This window comes from Notamacropus eugenii, chromosome 1, assembly GCF_028372415.1.
Source record: "Notamacropus eugenii isolate mMacEug1 chromosome 1, mMacEug1.pri_v2, whole genome shotgun sequence".
NCBI classification, from domain to species: Eukaryota; Metazoa; Chordata; class Mammalia; order Diprotodontia; family Macropodidae; genus Notamacropus; species Notamacropus eugenii.
In genome coordinates this window covers 299,686,268-299,705,516 of record NC_092872.1, presented here as the reverse complement: position 1 = coordinate 299,705,516, position 19,249 = coordinate 299,686,268, and the positions used below count along the sequence as shown (strand labels likewise).

General features: G+C 37.1%; 1 long non-coding RNA gene across 1 annotated transcript in view; it reads left to right on the top strand.

Annotated features, from left to right (window-relative positions):
* Positions 1-8,877, top strand: part of LOC140525333 (uncharacterized) — a 96,596-nt gene extending 87,719 nt beyond the window's left edge. The window contains exon 3 of the long non-coding RNA XR_011974003.1: positions 8,806-8,877. This is a non-coding gene — a long non-coding RNA (uncharacterized lncRNA). The remainder of the gene's footprint in view (positions 1-8,805) is intronic.
* The last annotated feature ends 10,372 nt before the right edge of the window (positions 8,878-19,249 follow it).

The window sequence follows — 19,249 nt, the reverse complement described above, 5'->3', positions numbered from 1 at the left end:
GACTGCCTGAAAGCCATGGTCAGAAGAAAGAACCTGTATATCATATTTCAAAAAATCATGAAAGAAAGCTGTACAGGTATCTTAGAACCAGAAGACAAAGTGAAAATATAATAAATCCATTAATCGCTAAAAAGAAGCCTCAAAATGAAAACTCCCAGAAATATTATAGCTAAAGTAGCTAATGCTACCAGGTCAAAGAAAAAAATAAAATACTGAAATCAACCAAAAAGAAAGAGTTCAACTGCTAAAGAAACACAGTCAAGATCATACAAGATTTAATAGCAACAATTAAAAAAAAAACCATGGAGAGCATGGAATATAGTATTCCAAAAGAAAAAGATATAAACATCTTTTATATCACCAGAAAAAATAATTATGGTAAAAAATGATGTGATAAAAAAATCTTATGGAGGAAGAGATGATCATTAATAATATAGATAACTTTCAAGCATTTTGATGAAAAATCTGGAGCTGAGTAGAAACTATGGAATACAAGCATGACAGTAGAGACAAATATTAAAAAATACAAATGAGTGCTCAGAAAAGTCTTCATAAGGATGAAATATTTTCATTCTAATGAGGAGAAGTGGGATGATACAAGTATCCTCTAAGAATCATAATATCAATAGGAGTCATAGAGAGATTAAAATAAGATAGAGGGCTTGGAAGTGATCTTTTGTTCTGTTTGACAGAACATGAAGATCTTAACATCAACTCTACATCAATTGATACAGAGTTAAGGGAGTAGAACCAGAACAATATATACTATAGCAATCTTTATCTTCACATTCATATTCCTATTCTCTTCCCTTACAGTGCTAATCTTAGTAAAACTTAACACATTTTCCAGCAAAAAACTTTTGAGGCAAAGATCCAGCTTCTCGTGATCTTGCTCCCATCAGGACTGACCTTTTCATCTGTGTTGTTACTAGAAACATACGCCTCGCTTTTGCCTTCAAGGAATGCCCCTTAAAAATCAAAAGTGCATTCATCTCTCACTCTCCCCAATACTCAGGACAATTCAATTTCATTTTCCTTTATATTGTTTGCTGATCCAAATTTTCTTTTTTTATTAAAGAATTTCCATAGTAGTCATTTTGTACAAGAAGATTTGAATTAAAATAATTAAAAATAGAAAGTGAAAATTAGTATGATTCAGTCTATATTCAATAAATATCAGTTCTTTCTCTGGAGATGGATAGTATGCCTCATCATTAGTCCTTTGGAATTGTCTTGGATCCTATATTGCTGAGAAAAGACAAATTATTCACAGTTCTTCATCAAACAATATTCCTGTTACTGTGTATAATGTTCTCCTGGTTCTAGCCACTTCATTACACATCATTTCATGTAGTGTCTTTCCAGGTTTTTCTGAAATCATCCTGCTTGTCATTTGTTATAGTGCAATAATATTCCATTACAATCATATACCACAATTTGTTTATCTATTTCCCAGTCAATGCATAGCCCTTTGACTTCTAATTCTTAGCCATCACAAAAAAGAGTTGCAATAAATATTTTTGTACAAATAAATTCTTTTTCCATTTTTGATCCAATTTTTAAAGTTATTAATAAGAGCCAAGGGATATTTAAATTTTCTCTCTTTATACTTTCCCTGTCAAATTCCTTAATCATCTATCCATCAAGCCAACCCTATAGAGAGAATTAAGATATATGGAGAGCCCACTGAAAAGACTCCCCACACATAGATCTAAAAATGCTGTAGCCAAAGGATGCCAGGTTCCTGTGTCCAGTCATCCAGTTCCTCAAGGTTACCCTTCATCTACATGACCCTTTCCCCACTTCAGCAATGAATTAGTCATAAAAACATTAGAAAAAATCTCTGCCAACTAATGCCAGATGTGCTGGACTAGACCTATCTCAAAATAATACAGTGATTCAGAATCTTACTACAGGGACAGGGAAGATTAAAATACAAATTCACAAGAGGACAGGACTGACAATATGCCCACATATGAAACCCCATAAGGAAATGTGAACTGGTCTCAAACCCAAAAAAGCATACTTAGAAAAGTTCTAGAAGAATTTTAAAAGCCAAATTAGACAGGTAGAAGAAAAAATTGTCCAATGATTTTAAGAATACAATTGAAAAAATGAAAAAAGAATTCTGAAGGGTGAATTTAAATTTAGAGCTCCTTAAAAAGTAAAATTGGCCAAATGGATAAGGAGGTACAAAACTTAACTGGGGAAAATGGACAAATGGAAAAGGAAGTACAAAAGCTAACTGAAGAAAACAATTCATTAACAATTAGAATTGGGAAAGTAGAAGCTAATGACTCTATGAGGATTCAAGAAAAGTCAAACAAAATCTAAAGAATGAAAAAATGAAGAAAATGTGAAATATCTCATTGGAAAAGCAACTGACCTGGAAAACAGATCCAGGAGAGAAAACCTAAGAATTGTTGGTCTACCAGAAAACCATGATAAAAAAAAAGCCTGGACAATATCTTCTAAGAAATCTTTAAGGAAAACTGACCTGAGTCCCTAGATTCACAGGGCAAAACAGTCATTGAAAGAATCCACTGATCACCTCCTGAAAGAGATCCTAAATTGAAAAAGCCAAGGAATATTATTGCCAAATTCCAGAACTATCAGATCAAGGAGAAAATGCTACAAGCAGTCAGAAAGAAATAGTTCAAATATTGAGGAACTACAGTCAGGATCACACAGAACCTTGCAGCTGCTACATTAAAAGATAAAAGGGATTGACATATGGTATTCCATAAGGCAAAGGAGCTTGGACTACAATCAAGGATAAATTACCCAGCAAACTGAACATAATTTTTCAGGCAAGGATATGGACATTCAACACAATTAGGGATTTCCAGATGTTCCTTATGTAAAGGCCAGGGGCAGCTAGGTGGTACAGTGGATAGAACAGCAGTGCAGGAGTCAGGAGGACCTGAGTTCAAATCTCACCTCAGACACTTCACACTCACTAGCTGTGTGACCTTGGGCAAGTCACTTAACTCCAATTGCCTCATCCTGGGTCATCTCCAGTCATCCTGATGAATATCTGGTCACTGGATTCAGATGGCTCTGAAGGAGAAGTGAGGCTGGTGACCTGCACAGCCCTCCCTCACTCAAGAAACAAAGTCAAGTGCAAGTCATGTCATTATTTCTCTGATGGCATAGTCTTCTTCAGCAACACACTCACACACACACACACACACACGTAAAGGCCATAACTCAAAAGAAAATTCGATCTTCAAATGCAGGTCTCAAGAGAGGCTTAAAAGGTGAATAGGGGGAAAAATTGTTATTCAATATGGGCAAACTGCTTACATCTCTATATAGGAGGCTAATGTTTAATAATCTTAAGAACTGCATAGTTTTTATGGCATTTAAAAAGGATATGCTTAGATAGAGGGAGTGGGTATAAATTAACTGATGTGAAGATAAAAAACCTAATTAAAGGGTGTGAAGAGATTGTAATGGGAGAAGAGGAATGGAGAAGTCAGAAAAGGGTGAATCACATCACATGAAGAGGTGCAATAACGTCCTATAGCAGAAAGAAAGAAGAGAGAGAGGAGAGCTTTACTCTCATCATATTTGGTTTAAGGAGGGAACAACATACTCAGGTATAGAAATCTAACTTGCCCTATAGGCTGTAGGAGGAGAAAGGGGAAAGAAAAGGGAGGGGGTAGTTAGAAGGGAGGGAAGACTGAGAGAAGCAGTAGTCAAAAGTAAAACTCTTGAGGAGCGGAAGAGAAAAAGGATAAATAAAAGCACAAACAGGGGAGAAATAGGATGGAGAGAAAGGCACAGATAGTAATCATCACTCTGAATGTGAATGGGATGAACTCTCCCATAAAACAGAGGCTGATAACAGAATGGATTAAAACCATATCCCTACAATATGTTGTTTACATGAAACATATTTGAAACAGGGGGATATACACAGGGTAAAGGTAAAAGAATGTACCAGAATATATTATGTTTTAGTTGATGTGAAAAAAAGCAGGGGTAGCAATCCTAAATCTCAAACAAAGCAAAAGCAGAAATAGATCTAATCAAAAGAGATAAGGAAGGAAACTACATCCTGCTAAAAGGCACCATGGAAAATGAAATAATATCATTACTAAACATATATGCACCAAGTGGTGTAGCATCCAGATTCTTAGAGGAGAAGTTAAGGGGGTTACAGGAAGAAGTAGACAGCAAAACTATACCAGTGGGGGACCTCAGCCTCCCCCTGTCTGAACTTGATAAATCTAACCTCAAAATAAACAAAAAGAAAGTTAAGGAGGTGAATTCTGGAAAAAGGTAGATGTGATAGACCTCTGGAGAAAACCAAATGGGGACAGAAAGGAACATACCTTTTTCTCAGTGGTACATGACACATACACAAAAATGAACCATGTACCAGGGCATAAAAATCTCACAGTCCAGTACAGAAAGGCAGAGATAGTCAATGTATCCTTTTCTGTTCACGATGCAATAAAAATTATATGTAATAAAGGGCCATGGAAAGATAGAACAAAAATTAATTGTAAACCAAATAATTTATTCCTAAAGAATGAATGGGTCTTAGATCAAACAACAAATCATAGAAACAATCAATAATTTCATTCAAGAGAATGACAATAATGAGACAACTGACCAAAGCTTATGGGATGTAGCAAAGCAGTTCTTAAGTGAAGTTTTATATCTCTAAATGTTTACATGAATAAAATAGAGAAAGAGGAAATGAATGAATTGGGTGTGCAACTCAAAAAACTAGAAAAAGAACAAATTGAAAACCCTCAATTTAAATAGCAAATTAGAAATACTGAAAGCCAAAAGAGAGATTAATAAAACTGAAATTCAGAAAACTATTGGACTAATAAATAAAACTAAGATCTGGTTTTATGGGAAAAAAACAATTAAAATGATAAATTTTTTGTCAATTTGATTTGAAAAATAAAGAAGAAAAACAAATTACCAGTATCAAAAATGGAAAAGGTGAATGCACCTCCAATAAAAAGAAAATTAAAACAATAATTCGAAATTACTTTGCCTGACCATATGCCCATAAATTTGACAATCTTAGTGAAATGTGTGAATATTTACAAAAATATAAACTGCCCAGATTAATAAAAGAGGAAGTAAAATGCTTAAATAACCCAATCTTAGAAAAAGAAATTGAAGAAGCCATCAATGAACTCCCTAGAAAACAATCTCCAGGGCCAGATGGATTTACAAGCAAATTCTATAAAACATTTAAAGAATAGTTAATTCCAATACTATATAGATTATTTGAGAAAATTGATGGAGTCCTACCCATTATGGTGCTGATACCTAAACCACGAAAAGCCAAAACAGAGAAAGTTATAGACCAATTTCCCTAATAAATATTGATGAAAAAATTTTAAATAAGATATTAGCAAAAAGATTACAGCAACTTATCAAGAGAATAATATACTTTGATCAGGTAGAATCCATACCAGGAATTCAAGGCTGATTCAATATTAGGAAAACTATCAGCATAATTGATCACATCAACAACAAAACTAATAGACAACATACAATTATCTCAATAGATGCACAAAATGCTTTTGACAAAATACAACACCCATTCCTATTGAAAACATTGGAGAACACAGGAATAAATGGAACCTTCCTCAAAATAATAAGTAGTATCCACCTAAAACCATCAGCAAGCATTATATGTAAAGGGGATAAGCTAGACGCATTTCCAATAAGATCAGGAGTGAAACAAGGATGTCCATTATCACCACTGTTATTTAATAAGGTACTAGAAATGATAGCTTTAGCAAGAAGAGAAGAAAAAGAAATTAAAGGGATTAGCATAGGGAAAGAAGAAGCAAAGTTATCACTCTTTGCATATGATATAATGACATACTTAGAGAATCTGAAAGAATCAAGTAAAAAATTACTTGAAATAATAAACAACTTTGGCAAAGCTGTAAGATACAAAATGAACCCACATAGATCATTTGCATTTCTGTATATTACTAACAAAGCCCAACAGCAAGAGATAGAAAGAGAAATCCCATTTAAAGTTACTGTAAGCACTATAAAATTTTGGGGAATCTACCTGCCAAAACAAACCCAGGGGCTATATGAACACAATTACAAAACACTTTTCACGCAAATAAAGTCCGATCTAAATAATTGGAAAAATATCAGTTGCTTATGGGTAAGCTGAGCTAATATAATAAAAATGACAATTCTACCCAAATTAATTTACTTATTCAGTGTCATACTAGTTAAACTACCAAAAAACTATTTTATAGTTAGAAAAAATAATATCAAAAATAATATCAAAATTCATGTGGAAGAATAGAAGGTCCAGAATATAAGGAGAATTAATGAAAAGAAATGCTAGGGAAGGTGGTGTTGACATACCAGATCTTAAATTATATTATAAAGCAGTAATCATCAAAATCACTTGGTACTGGCTAAGAAATACAGAGGTAGATCAGTGGAATAGGTTAGATACACAAGACACAGTAGTCAAGGATTATAGCAGTCTACTGTTTGACAAGCCCAACATTTCTGGGATAAGAACTCACTATTTGACAAAAACTGCTGGGAAAACTGGAAAATTAGTGTGGCAGAAACTGGGAACCAACCAATGCCTGACACCATACAGAAGAATAAAGTCCAAATGGGTATATGATCTAGGTATAAAGGCTGATATTATAAACAAAATAGGGGAGCAAGGAATCATTTATTTGTCAGATTTATGGAGAAAGGAGGAATTTATGACCAAATGAAATAGAGAACATTATGCAGTGCAAAATGGATAATTTTGATTACATTAAATTGAAAAGATTTTGCACAAACAAAGCCAATGCAACCAAGATTAGGAGGGAAGCAGATAACTGGGAAAGAATCTTTACAACAAGTGTCTATCATAAAGGCATCATTTCTAAAATATATAGAGAACTGAATCAAATTTGTAAGAATACAAGTAGTTCCCCAATTGATAAATGGTCAAAGAATATGAACAGGCAGTTTTCAGAGGAAGAAATTAAAGATATCTATAGTCATATGAAAAAATGCTCTAAAATCACTATTGACTAGAGAGATGCAAATCAAAACAACTCTGAGGTACCACATCACACCTAACAAACTGGCTAATGGGACAAAACAGGAAAACAATAGATGTGGGAGAGTTGGACCACTAGTTCATTGCTAGTGGAGCTGTGAGCTGATTCAACTATTCTGGAGAACAATTTGAAACTATGCCCAAAGGGCTATAAAAATGTGCATACCCTTTGACCCAGTAATACTACTTCTAGGTCTGTATCCCGAAGAGATCATAAAAATGGGAAAAAGATCCACGTGTACAAAAATATTTATAGCAGTTTTTTTTTATGGTGGCTAAAACCAAAAGTTGAAGAGATGTCCATCAATTGGGGAATGACTGAACAAGTTGTGATATATGAATATAATGGAATACTATTGTGCTATAAGAAATGACAAATAGGAGGACTTCAGAAAAACCTGTAAAGATTGATATGAACTGATGTTGAGTGGAGTGAGCAGAACCAGGAGAACATTATACACAATAAGAGCCCCAGTGTGCAAGGATTACATTTGATAAACTTAGTCCTTTACATCAATGCAAAGACCTAAAACATTTCCAAAGGACTCATGATGAAATGATGAAAATGCCATCCACATCCAGAGAAAGACCTATAGAGTTGGAACACAGAATGAAACATTCACAACATTTTGTTATGTTTTGTTTTGGTTTGGCTTTTTTCATGGTTTCTCCCATTTGTTTTAATTCTTCTATGCAACATGACTAATGAGAAAATATGTTTAATAAGAATGTATGTGTAGAACCTGTATAAGATTGGGCACCATCATAAGGAGGTATGGGAAGGGAGGGGAGACAATTTAAGACTTACAGAAGTGATTGTTGAAAACTGAAAACAAACCAATTAATTTTTTTTTTTTTAAAAAAAAGACATTTTAGCTGATCTCCCTGACTGCAGTCTCTGTCCTTATACTCAATCCTCCACAAAGTCCCTGAATTAACATCCCTAAAAAAAAGTTTAACTATGTCATTCCCCTGCTCAAAAAGCTTCAATGATACCCTGTTGCCTTTAATATAAAATATTAATTGGCATATTAATAGCATTTAAAGCTTTCCATAAGAAGATTCCAACTGCCTTTTGGATTGAATTGGATATGCAGTTGACATCTAAATCTCAATATGTCCAAAAGAAAACTTATTATCTTTCCTCCTAAGCCTTGCTCTCCTTTACCTTCCCTATTTAATTTTAGTGACTTCCTATTGCATCCAAGAGCAAATACAAAATGCTCTGCTTGACATTCAAAGCCCTACACAACCTATCCCCCTCCTACCTTTCTATTTTTTTTATACCTTATTCTCCAATAGGTACTCTGATCCAGTGACACTGGCCTCCTGATTATTCCACAAACAAGATACTCCCATCTGTCAGCTCCAGGCATTTTTTGTTGCTATTTTCCATGCTTGGAGAATTCTTCCTCCTCTGCTTTGACTACTGACCTCCCTGGCTTCCTTTAACTCCCAATGAAAATCCCATCTCTTATAGAAAGTCTTCTTTATTTCCTATTCATCTTGTATATAATAACTCACTTTGTAAATATTTGTTTACATATTCTCTCCCCCATTAGATTTTAAACTCCTTGAGGGCAAGGATTATCTTTTGCCTCTTTTTTTTTTTTTTGTATCTCCACCACTTGGCATGGAGTCTGGTGAACAGTAGGTACTTAATAAATATTGATTGATTGATTTCCACATATATTTTTGCTAACATTTTTTTTAAATTTCCCCTTTAGGCACTACAAGTTCCTGCTGAAATGAACTATCAACTTTTCCTTTTCACATTCCATCTCTTATATCTGTACCTGTGTGCAAAATACATTTGCTCATTGGGGAAAAAAATAAATATTTTGCTTTCTAGAAATAAATAAATAAAGTGTCTATTTAAGACCAGAAACTAGCCAATTTGTTCTGTTGTTCAAAAAAACAACTTCAGTAATATCAACAAAAAGTAGTAATAGCTGCCTCTGGGGGACCCATCCTGCCAGAGGAGATTGGGAGCTGGTGATCAGGAGCTTAGAATGTGTTCCTTCATGCCTAGAATGCCTCCTCACTTCTACTTCATAGAATCCCTAACCTCCTTCAAGACTTAGCACAAGCACCACTTCCTACAAAAATCTCTCCCTGATCCCTCAAGTTCTTAATTCATAATTCTGTTTCTCTCCTCAAATTATCACACATTCACCTATTTCTCCTTAACAGTGATGTGATCATATACCACTATGCTACTGAGTATATAGTTTCTCTAACCCTTTCATAGATGAGTCACTCCTTCCATTGAAGGCGATTTTCCTTCCAGCTCTTTGGCTCCCTCAGCCCTCAGGGAGGGACATGTCTCTCAAACCAAATCCAGAAAAAAATATCTAAAATCCTGTGTCACTACAGACCCAGCCAGCCAAGCCACCCTAGATATTGATTGTTACTCACTGCCCAAAACAGATGCCATTAATATGGAATCCATAGACTCCATTGATGCATTTCAGAGGGACTATGAAGTTGGATGAGAAAATAAATATTTATTTTCACTAACCTCTAACTGAAATTTTAGCATTTCTTTCAGTTATTTAAAAATATTCTGAGAAAGAGTCTGTAAGTTTTATAGGAGTTCAAAGGGGTCCATAACTTCAAAAAAAAAAAAAAGGTTATAAACACCCACCCTAGAGGAATCTCCTATAAATAATCTCTGTATTTCCTGGGAAATTGTTTTAAAAAGCCCCTAGCCAGAAGTTGCTGCCAAAAATACTATAATTTTGAATCTGTCTATTTCTCTTACAAGGTGCTTCCCAATTGCCCATCTCAACTACATCTGAGTAATGACACACTTAGACTAGCATTGCTAACAGCATTTATCATAATTGCCATCTTAAGAGATAAAGTAAACAGAAATGTAAACAAACCTTTAGGAAAAAGAGATTGGCCTTTTATGCCTTCAGGAAGGCATCAGGCTCCTGTCCTCTCTGAATAGATGAAAAAAGGGAAGGGGAAGAAGGAGAATAAAAATCAGGAGTCCTGACCTGTTCAAGTAATGCAGTGCCAGGTTCATGCCTTTTAGTATATTATTCGATCACACCACTTCAGTATCAAAATTTGGCACTGGAAAATTCATGGTAGATACTCCTCCCTCACCCACTCACCCATGGTTTCTAGTCTCCCACTCTATTATTTTACTAGATTTTTCATCTTCCACCTCCATACACATTATACTGGCTTCTCCTTTCCATAATCCATTAGAATACAAGGAACTAGTCTGTGAGTCAAAATCAGTCCAGAATGTCATGGCACCATGGCAAAACTCCCTGGGAGTTCAGGAGGGTAAAGCTGGGGAGATTTCTGCCTGGCTGATAGGCGTTCATCTCCAGTGTCCTTATCTCCATGGAAATGTCAAGACAGCACTACATTCCTTCCCTCAGTCAGAAATTTTGCAGTCTCAGGGGGAGGAGACAAGATCACAGAGTAGAAAGACACACATATGCTATCTCCAAACCCACAGCCCATAAAATATCTGTAAAAAAGAACTCCCAACAAATTCTGGAGCAGCAGAAGCCACAGAACAACAGAGCGGACGAGATTTCTGTTTCAGAGAGCCCTGAAAAACTGACACGAAAGGTCCATCACACACTGGACCCAGAGCCCAGCCCAGCCCTGCCTTGGCCAAGGCAGGCACTGAGAGGAGTAGATCCGAGCAAGCTTCAGGGACAGAATCTCCAGCAGCAGCACAGGTCCCTCCACCCACAGGTGACAAGGGTTGGTGAGAGAGTCTTTTTGGGTGGCCAAGAGGGGAGTGGGGTGTCCCCATGGCTCGGGCCCCCTCGGGAGGCAGTAGCGGGAGTGGCAGTGGACAGAGGCTCCCCAAGCAGGCAGGAGGCAGGATCCATTGTTGAAGGTCTCAGCATAAAAACCCTGAAGGAACCGAGTCCTGTGTGGCGGCCCTGCCCCCACCTGAGCACCTGAACTTAATCTCACACTGAATAGCAGCCCCACCCCCACCCAAAGCCCTGAGGGTGGGAAGCAGCATTTGAATCTCAGACCCCAAGCTCTGGCTGGGTGGATCTGGAGATGAGGTGGGGGTAGAAAGAAAACTCAGAAGGCAAGGAACTGGCTGGGAAAATGCCCAGAAAAAGGAAAAAAAATAAGACTATAGAAAGTTACTTTCTTGGTGAACAGATAATTCCTCCCTTCCTTTCTGATGAGGAAGAACAATGCTTACCATCAGGGAAAGACACAGAAGTCAAGGCTTCTGTATCACACACATCCAAAATAAATATACCATGGGCTCAGGCCATGGAAGAGCTCAAAAAGGATTTTGAAAATCAAGTTAGAGAGGTGGAGGAAAAACTGGGAAGAGAAATGAGAGAGATGAAAGAAAAGCATGAAAGCAGGTCCACACCTTGCTAAAGGAGACCCAAAAAAAAATGCTGAAGAAAATCACACCTTGAAAAATAGGCTAACTCAATTGGCAAAAGAGGTTCAAAAAGCCAATGAGGAGAAGAAGGCTTTCAAAAGCAGAATTAGCCAAATGGAAAAGGAGGTTCAAAAGCTCACTGAAGAAAATAGTTCTTTCAAAATTAGAATGGAACAGATGGAGGCTAATGACTTTTTGAGAAACCAAGAAATCACAAAACAAAACCAAAAGAATGAAAAAATGGAAGATAATGTGAAATATCTCATTAGAAAAACAACTGACCTGGAAAATAGATCCAGGAGAGACAATTTAAAAATTATGGGACTACCTGAAAGCCATGATCAAAAAAAGAACCTAGACATCATCTTTCAGGAAATTATGAAGGAAAACTGCCCTGAGATTCTAGAACCAGAGTGCAAAATAAGTATTCAAGGAATCCACAGATCACTGCCTGAAAGAGATCCAAAAAGAGAAACTCCTAAGAACATTGTGGCCAAATTCCAGAGTTCCCAGGTCAAGGAGAAAATATTGCAAGCAGCTAGAAAGAAACAATTCAAGTATTGTGGAAATACAATCAGGATAGCACAAGATCTAGCAGCTTCTACATTAAGGGATCAAAGGGCATGGAATATGATATTCCAGAAGTCAAAGAAACTAGGACTAAAACCAAGAATCACCTACCCAGCAAAACTGAGTACAATACTTCAGGGGAAAAAATGGTCTTTCAATGAAATTGGGGACTTTCAGGCATTCTTGATGAAAAGACCAGAGCTGAAAAGAGAATTTGACTTTCAAACACAAGAATGAAGAGAAGCGTGAAAAGGTAAACAGCAAAGAGAAGTCAGAAGGGACTTACTAAAGTTGAACTGTTTACATTCCTACATGGAAAGACAATATTTGTAACTCTTGAAACTTTTCAGTATCTGGGTAGTGGATGGGATCACACACACACACACACACACACACAGCACAGAGTGAATTGAATAGGATGGGATCATATCTTAAAAAAATGAAATTAAGCAGTGAGAGAGAAATATATTGGGAGGAGAAAGGGAGAAATGGAATGGGGCAAATTATCTCTCATAAAAGAGGCAAGCAAAAGACTTTTTAGTGGAGGGAAAAAGAAGGGAGGTGAGAGAAAAACATGAAGTTTACTCTCATCACATTCCACTAAAGGAAGGAATAAAATGCACGCTCATTTTGGTATGAAAATCTATCTTACAATACAGGAAAGTGGGGGATAAGGGGATAAGCAGGGTGGGGGGGATGATGGAAGGGAGGGCAATGGGAGGAGGGAGCAATTTGAAGTCTACACTCTTGGGGAGGGACAGGATCAAAAGAGAGAATAGAAGCAATGGGGGGCATGATAGGATGGAGGGAAATACAGTTAGTCTTACACAACACAATTATTATGGAAGTCATTTGCAAAACTACACAGATATGGCCTATATTGAATTGCTTGCCTTCCAAAGGGAAGGGGTGGGGAGGGAGGGATGAAGAGAAGTTGGAACTCAAAGTATTAGGAACAACTGTCGAGCACTGTTCTCGCTACTAGGAGATAAGAAATACAGGTAAAGGGGTATAGAAAGTTATCTGGCCCTACAGGACAAAAGAGAAGATGGGGACAAGGGAAGGGAGGGATGAGAGAAGAGAGGGCAGATTGGTGATAGGGTCAATTAGAATGCTCGGTGTTTTGGGGTGGGGGGAGGGGACAAATGGGGAGAAAATTTGGAACCCAAAATTTTGTGAAAATGAATGGTAAAAGTTAAATAAATTAATTAAAAATAAAAAAAATAAGTTCTAAAAAAAAAAAGAAATTTTGCAGTCTCTTTCAAAATCAGTTACAGTATGCTTGGCATCAGCAAATACATATGACAAGCATCAAAATAAACTTCAGCACTTAACAAAACAACAGTGATTAACCCAGACTCACAAGTAATGACTTCAGGGTGTCATTCACAGCAAATATTCAGTAACAATACATTTAAAAGTCACAATCCAGGGTAAAGCATCACTTGAGAATCTTCTTTAGTGACTATAGCTTTAAAGTACATGCAGGATATAATAAATGCATATATCACAGGAATTGCATGCATAAGCATAGAACACAAGCAAATATGCATCTCAGCCAGACAAAGCAAACCAATAACAACACTAATAAGCTAAGAGAATGTATCAGTAAGCACCTGACATATATGGGGTGGGGGGGGGAGGTGGTGGCTGCTATCACAGTTTCTTTGATCTACTTTTCTACAAGGAAAGGTAACTTTTGAGGGGTTAGCAACCTCCTTTAAACAAGCACATATATCATTTACTTAGTTCAGGAAATCAACAGACAGACCTTCCAAACTCTCTGACATAAGCAATACATATATCACAAATCAACTGAAAGGTCCAACTGTCTGACCAGAGTTTCCAGAAAGGGAAACATCAACATCTGAGTTTTCAAAGCTGGAGGAGGCGAGGGGAGACTGCTTAGTGGCTTCCCAGAATCTCTCCTGGCACACTAACCTTCTTTCAAAAACTAAGCCCTAAAGTAAAACCTCACCCTCAGAGCACTTACACTTTTTTTTTAGAGCCAGAGGGCATCCCAACCCTTGAGAACCAGTGCCTCATTAACAAAAGTGTAGGCCTTCCTACAAATCTTCCCTTTAAGGGACAGGTCCCTTAATGGGTGGGGAAGATCTTTAATCACATTAACAATACAAATACATATATTATTTCTAGTTAAAGAAACTCTTGTTTTCTGTATTTTACTCCTAGTAAAGACTCTTGGTTGATAAAGGCAAGATTCACTCAGAGGCATTTGATTATACTAAAAGAAAATAAACAAAAGATCCTACTTTGCTTGCCCTTATAGAGAATAACAAAACATGCATAAACAGAAGCATATATTCAAATAAACAAACAGCAACACTACGCATAGCCAATAAATATATAGTACACATATGATACTAGCACATGAACAACTATATAATAAAAACAGAAGTATACACAAAACATATAGTAATTAACATGAGCAGCAATTAAATGCAAGATACAAACTACATAGGAAAACATTAGTATTTTCATCTGCCTATATATTGTTTTAGACCAACCACTCTATTTCACTGGTTGGGGAATGGCCAGATCTGCAAATCAACTCAGGATTCATTGCCACAGACATAGTAATAAAAAAAAAGAAAGAAAATAAGTTTATTTAGTTGCAGGAGAAGATACAAAAGCATTTTTAAGACAGGGGTTTAATGGTACTGAGTTCAAATTGGATTCAGCTCCTCTCGCATCTCTAGGAAGCATAACCAGAAGAAAAGTTAGTTAGTCAGACAGCACAGCTAGAGATTGTGTTAGATCTTAGGAGCAATGTGCCCTGGGCTGGGTGTGGCATATATTTCTCTCAGACTGGGCAAATCACATCCGATCTATGGTTTAAGCCTTCTCTCCCAGGTGCTATTCAAATACCCCTGGTCTGTTTTATTTCCTAATTTGGCCATCTAATGATTGTTTTCTAGCATACATGCTATAAGTGCCCTTCTTATTTTACCCTACAGGTTTCACTCACTAGGATCTGATACCACAAGTAGCTGGCACTGTCCTAAGTGGTTCACAACTATCTTTAGTAATGACCTTAGGGATTACCCGCCTCATAACGACTAGCAGGAAAAGACAATGCCTGCTGTAACTAGAATGAGGACCACAGGAGATGCACAAAGCCCACAGTTTGGAGGTCAAGATCTTATGGACTTCTTGAGTAGTAAAGGCTATTGGAAGTATACTGTCTATTTTCAAGAGTGCAGGTATAGCCTTTTCCTCTCACAATGATATGGACTTTACCTTCTTTTTCAAGGAGAGTTAAAGGCATAATGACTAGTAAAGTTAAAAGGTGGACTGGGAAGAGCTTTACAAACCAAAAAGAAGTTTTTACTTTATCCTTGAGGTAATGGGGAGTCATTGAAGTTTATTAAGTAGGGGATGACATGATCAGACCTATTAGAAAAATCACATTTTCGGATGACAGGAATATAGATTATAGCAGGGTGATTCCTGTGGCAGGGAGATCATATAGAAGACTATTACAACAGTCTAGGCAAGAAGTGGTAAGAATCTGAATTATAATTGTGGCTCTATATCCAAATAAAAGGAGACAGATGTAGCAGCAGATTGGATATGTGGTTGAATGAGGGTAAGGACTTGAGGATAACAGGGAGATTATGAGTTTGGGTGCCTGGGAGAATCCAAACTTCACAGAATAAATCCCCTTAATAAACTTGGACACAGTCAGAAGTTCATACCCAAGGACCTAGAAGACTACATTTGACCTCAAGGTCATATGTTCCCCACCCCTGCCCTATCTAGTAAGAGGGAAGTTTGGAAGAGGGGAATGTTTGTGGGAAATATGAGTTCCATTTTGAACAGGCTGAATTTGAGAGGTCTACAAGATAAACAGTCCAAGATGTCCAAAAGGCAATTGTTGATGTGGGGCTAAAGGTCTAGAGAGATATTATGGGGGGATATATAGACCTAGAAGTCATATGCATTGAGATGATAACTGAAGCCATGGATGCTGTTGAGTTCTCTGAGAAAGATAATATAAAAGGAAAAAAGAAAAAGAAAGTCCAGCACAGCCCTGAGGGACATGCATAATTAATTGATATGACACATGAAGAATCAGTAAAGGAGGCTATGAAAGAGCATTCAGATGGGTAGGAGAAGAACCGGGAAACAAGAATGTCACAGAAGCTTAGAGAGTAGAGAGTTCCCAGGAGAAAGAAGATAATCAACAACGTCAAATGCTGCCAAAAGGTCAAGCACAATGAGACCTAAGGAAAGGCCATTAAATTTGACAATTTAAGAGACCGTTGGTAACTCTGGAGAGATTAGTTTCAGTTAAATGATGTGGTCAAAAGTCAGATAGCATGAGGTCCTGAAGAGTGTAAAAGAAACAAAAGCAGAAACATCTAGGGTAGATGGATTTTGCAAGAAGTTTAGTCAAGATGGGAAACAGAGAATGATAGGATTAGATGAAATTTTTTTTAAGGACTAGGGAGACATGGGTGTGTTTGTAGGCATTAAGGAAGAAGCCAATAGATAGGAAAAGATTGAAGACAAAAGAATATACTACTGAAGGGTGAATTTAAAGGAAGGAAGGTTCAGTATGCTTATATAAGGGTTGACCTTGGCAAGAAAAAGGTTCACTTATTCATTTGACACTGGAATAAAGGAAGAGAAAGTGGGGAAAGATTCCAAAAGAGATGAGATGAACAGGAGGGGGGAAAGGATAAAATGGCCTCAGTTCCTTCAGTGAATTATGAGTCAAGATACTCAGCAAAGAATGAGGAGAGGGAATGCTATCAGAAGTTGGAGGAGAGAGATCAGAAGTTTAGAACAGACACTGTAGAAAGAGACATAGTGAATCATCCAAAAGATGTGCGTATAAACTTATTACATGCCATGTTGCTTTTCAGTTCTCCCATGAATTTTTGTTGAATACCTTACCCCAACAGCTGGAATCTCTTGTTTTTATAAAATTATGCAATGATGATCGTTTGCTTCTTCATCTGGAATACGCAATCTGTTGAACTGATCAAGTTATCTATCTTTTTAACCACCATCAAATATTTTGGTTATTCATTTGTAATATAATTGGAAATATGGTGCTTCATTTCCTTTTTCCCCATTATCTCTCTAATATTCCTCCAGACAAATTATATCATTTTTTCTAAGTCTATATGATAACTCTTTGGTAGTTTGATTGTGTGTCATTGAATAAGATTAATATCATCCAATTAAAATTAATCTCTCTCCAGTTTTTTAAGTCTGTCTTTATTTTGTAAATAGTGTTTTTAATTGTATTCATGTAATTTCTCCATGTGTGATTTGTGAGTCCTTCTCCGAGAGTCCAGACTTACTGCCCATTCTGCAATATTATCCCATCCTTCAGCCTGCTCTGTCTCTATATTGACTGTCTGGCAAACTGGTGGTGATGACAACTTGCCTGAACTCATTATACAAAGAACTGTTGTACAATCATTTCAATCATGTCTAATTTTTCATGCCCCCATTTGGGGTTTTTTTGGTAAAGATACTCATTTGGTTTGCCATTTTCTTCTTCATCTCATTTTACAGAAAAGGAACGGAGGCAAACATGCTTAATGACTTGCCCAGGGTCAGACAGCTAGTAGGGGTCTGAGACCAGCTTTAAGTCAGGATGATGAGTTTCCCTGTCTTCAGGCCTGGCATTCTATCCGCTACACCATCTAATGTATGCTCAAACCATCCATACCCTCCTCATCTCAGTGATCCTGAACTACCAAATGTCATTAAACATTTCTGATTCCCTCTCTCCCGTTATCCCTTCCTTTATCTCCATCCCACTCAACCTGACCCCACACTGACTCACTAAAGATCCACCCAACTTTTCCACAGTGCTCTCTGGAATTACATAAGAAATAAATATTTTTTCATCTTAAAACTTTTCCTTTCTCACTTTTTCCATCTTTTTGTAATCATTGAGACTTGCCTCCCTCCCAATGACATGGCATCCCTGACCACCTTTTCCAGTACTGGTTGCATTTTCATTCAGGGGGTATGCTGATTCACTGGTCATCGTGCTGGAGTCAGAATGTCAATGGCTTCCCATTGCTACTTCTAGACATTCCCTCAACCACCATCACTCAGTAACCTCTCATCTTTTGAAGTGTGTTCAATCCACATTTATCACCCAATCAGGATTCTGATATCTGTTATCTACCAACTTCCAAATCATTCTCCTTCTTTCCTCAATGAATTCAGTGCTTGGCTTATGTCTTTTTTCCTCTGTAACTCCTTCCCTCATGCTAGGGGAATTCAACGTACATACTGATAGCCTCTCAAACATACTAACTTCCTAGTTTTTTAGTTTACTCATTTCCCATGACCTGCTACTTAACTTTACTTCGGGCACACATGGTTATACTCTTCATCTTGCCATCACCCAAAAGGTTTCAATTCCATGTTCATGAACCCTGAAGTTCATTTATCTGGTCATCTTTTTTCATTCCACATTTCCTTCTACCTTACAATCCCTAAACTCTGTTTTTCATTATCATATGACCTCCAATCTCTCTACCCCTTGTTCCTTTCCTGAGCTATCACCTCTGCACTGGTATGATCCCCCACTATACCAGTTCAACTCAGTATTATGCTCTTATCAATGATTTTTCCCTGCTAAGCCTCAGAATTGGATTATACCTACCATGTGATATCTTTGTTTCTACACATATTACTGAATAAAAGTGGAAAAAAATTACAAAACCGACTGGTCCGCTACAAATTTATATTACATGATCTCAAATGAGCCCTCTATGTAGCAAGACAATCCTTTTGCATTTCCCTAATGGATTCTCAGTGCCACTCATGACAGTGACTTTCTCAAACCTTTAATCCTCCCCAAACTTCCTATGATTCCTCTTTCACTCATCCTCCCTGATAAAATTTAGTCTCATATTTCAGTGAAAAAAATTGAGTCCATTCACCAAGAGCTCCCTTTTCTCCACTCCTCCTCATCTCATATCATTCAGGTCCCTTCCCCCAATACCTCCTCCTTTACTCCTGTCTGATACTAAGAGGCAGAGCTTCTCATTGCCAAGGCAAAAATTTCTTTACATGAGCAAATGATCCTATTCCAATCCATCTTCTCCATCAGATTTTCCCTTCTATTCATCCCCACCACCTCATTAATTTTCAGTCTTTCCTTGTTAAATGACTACTCTCCTGTCCATGTCTCATCCATCCTCCATTTC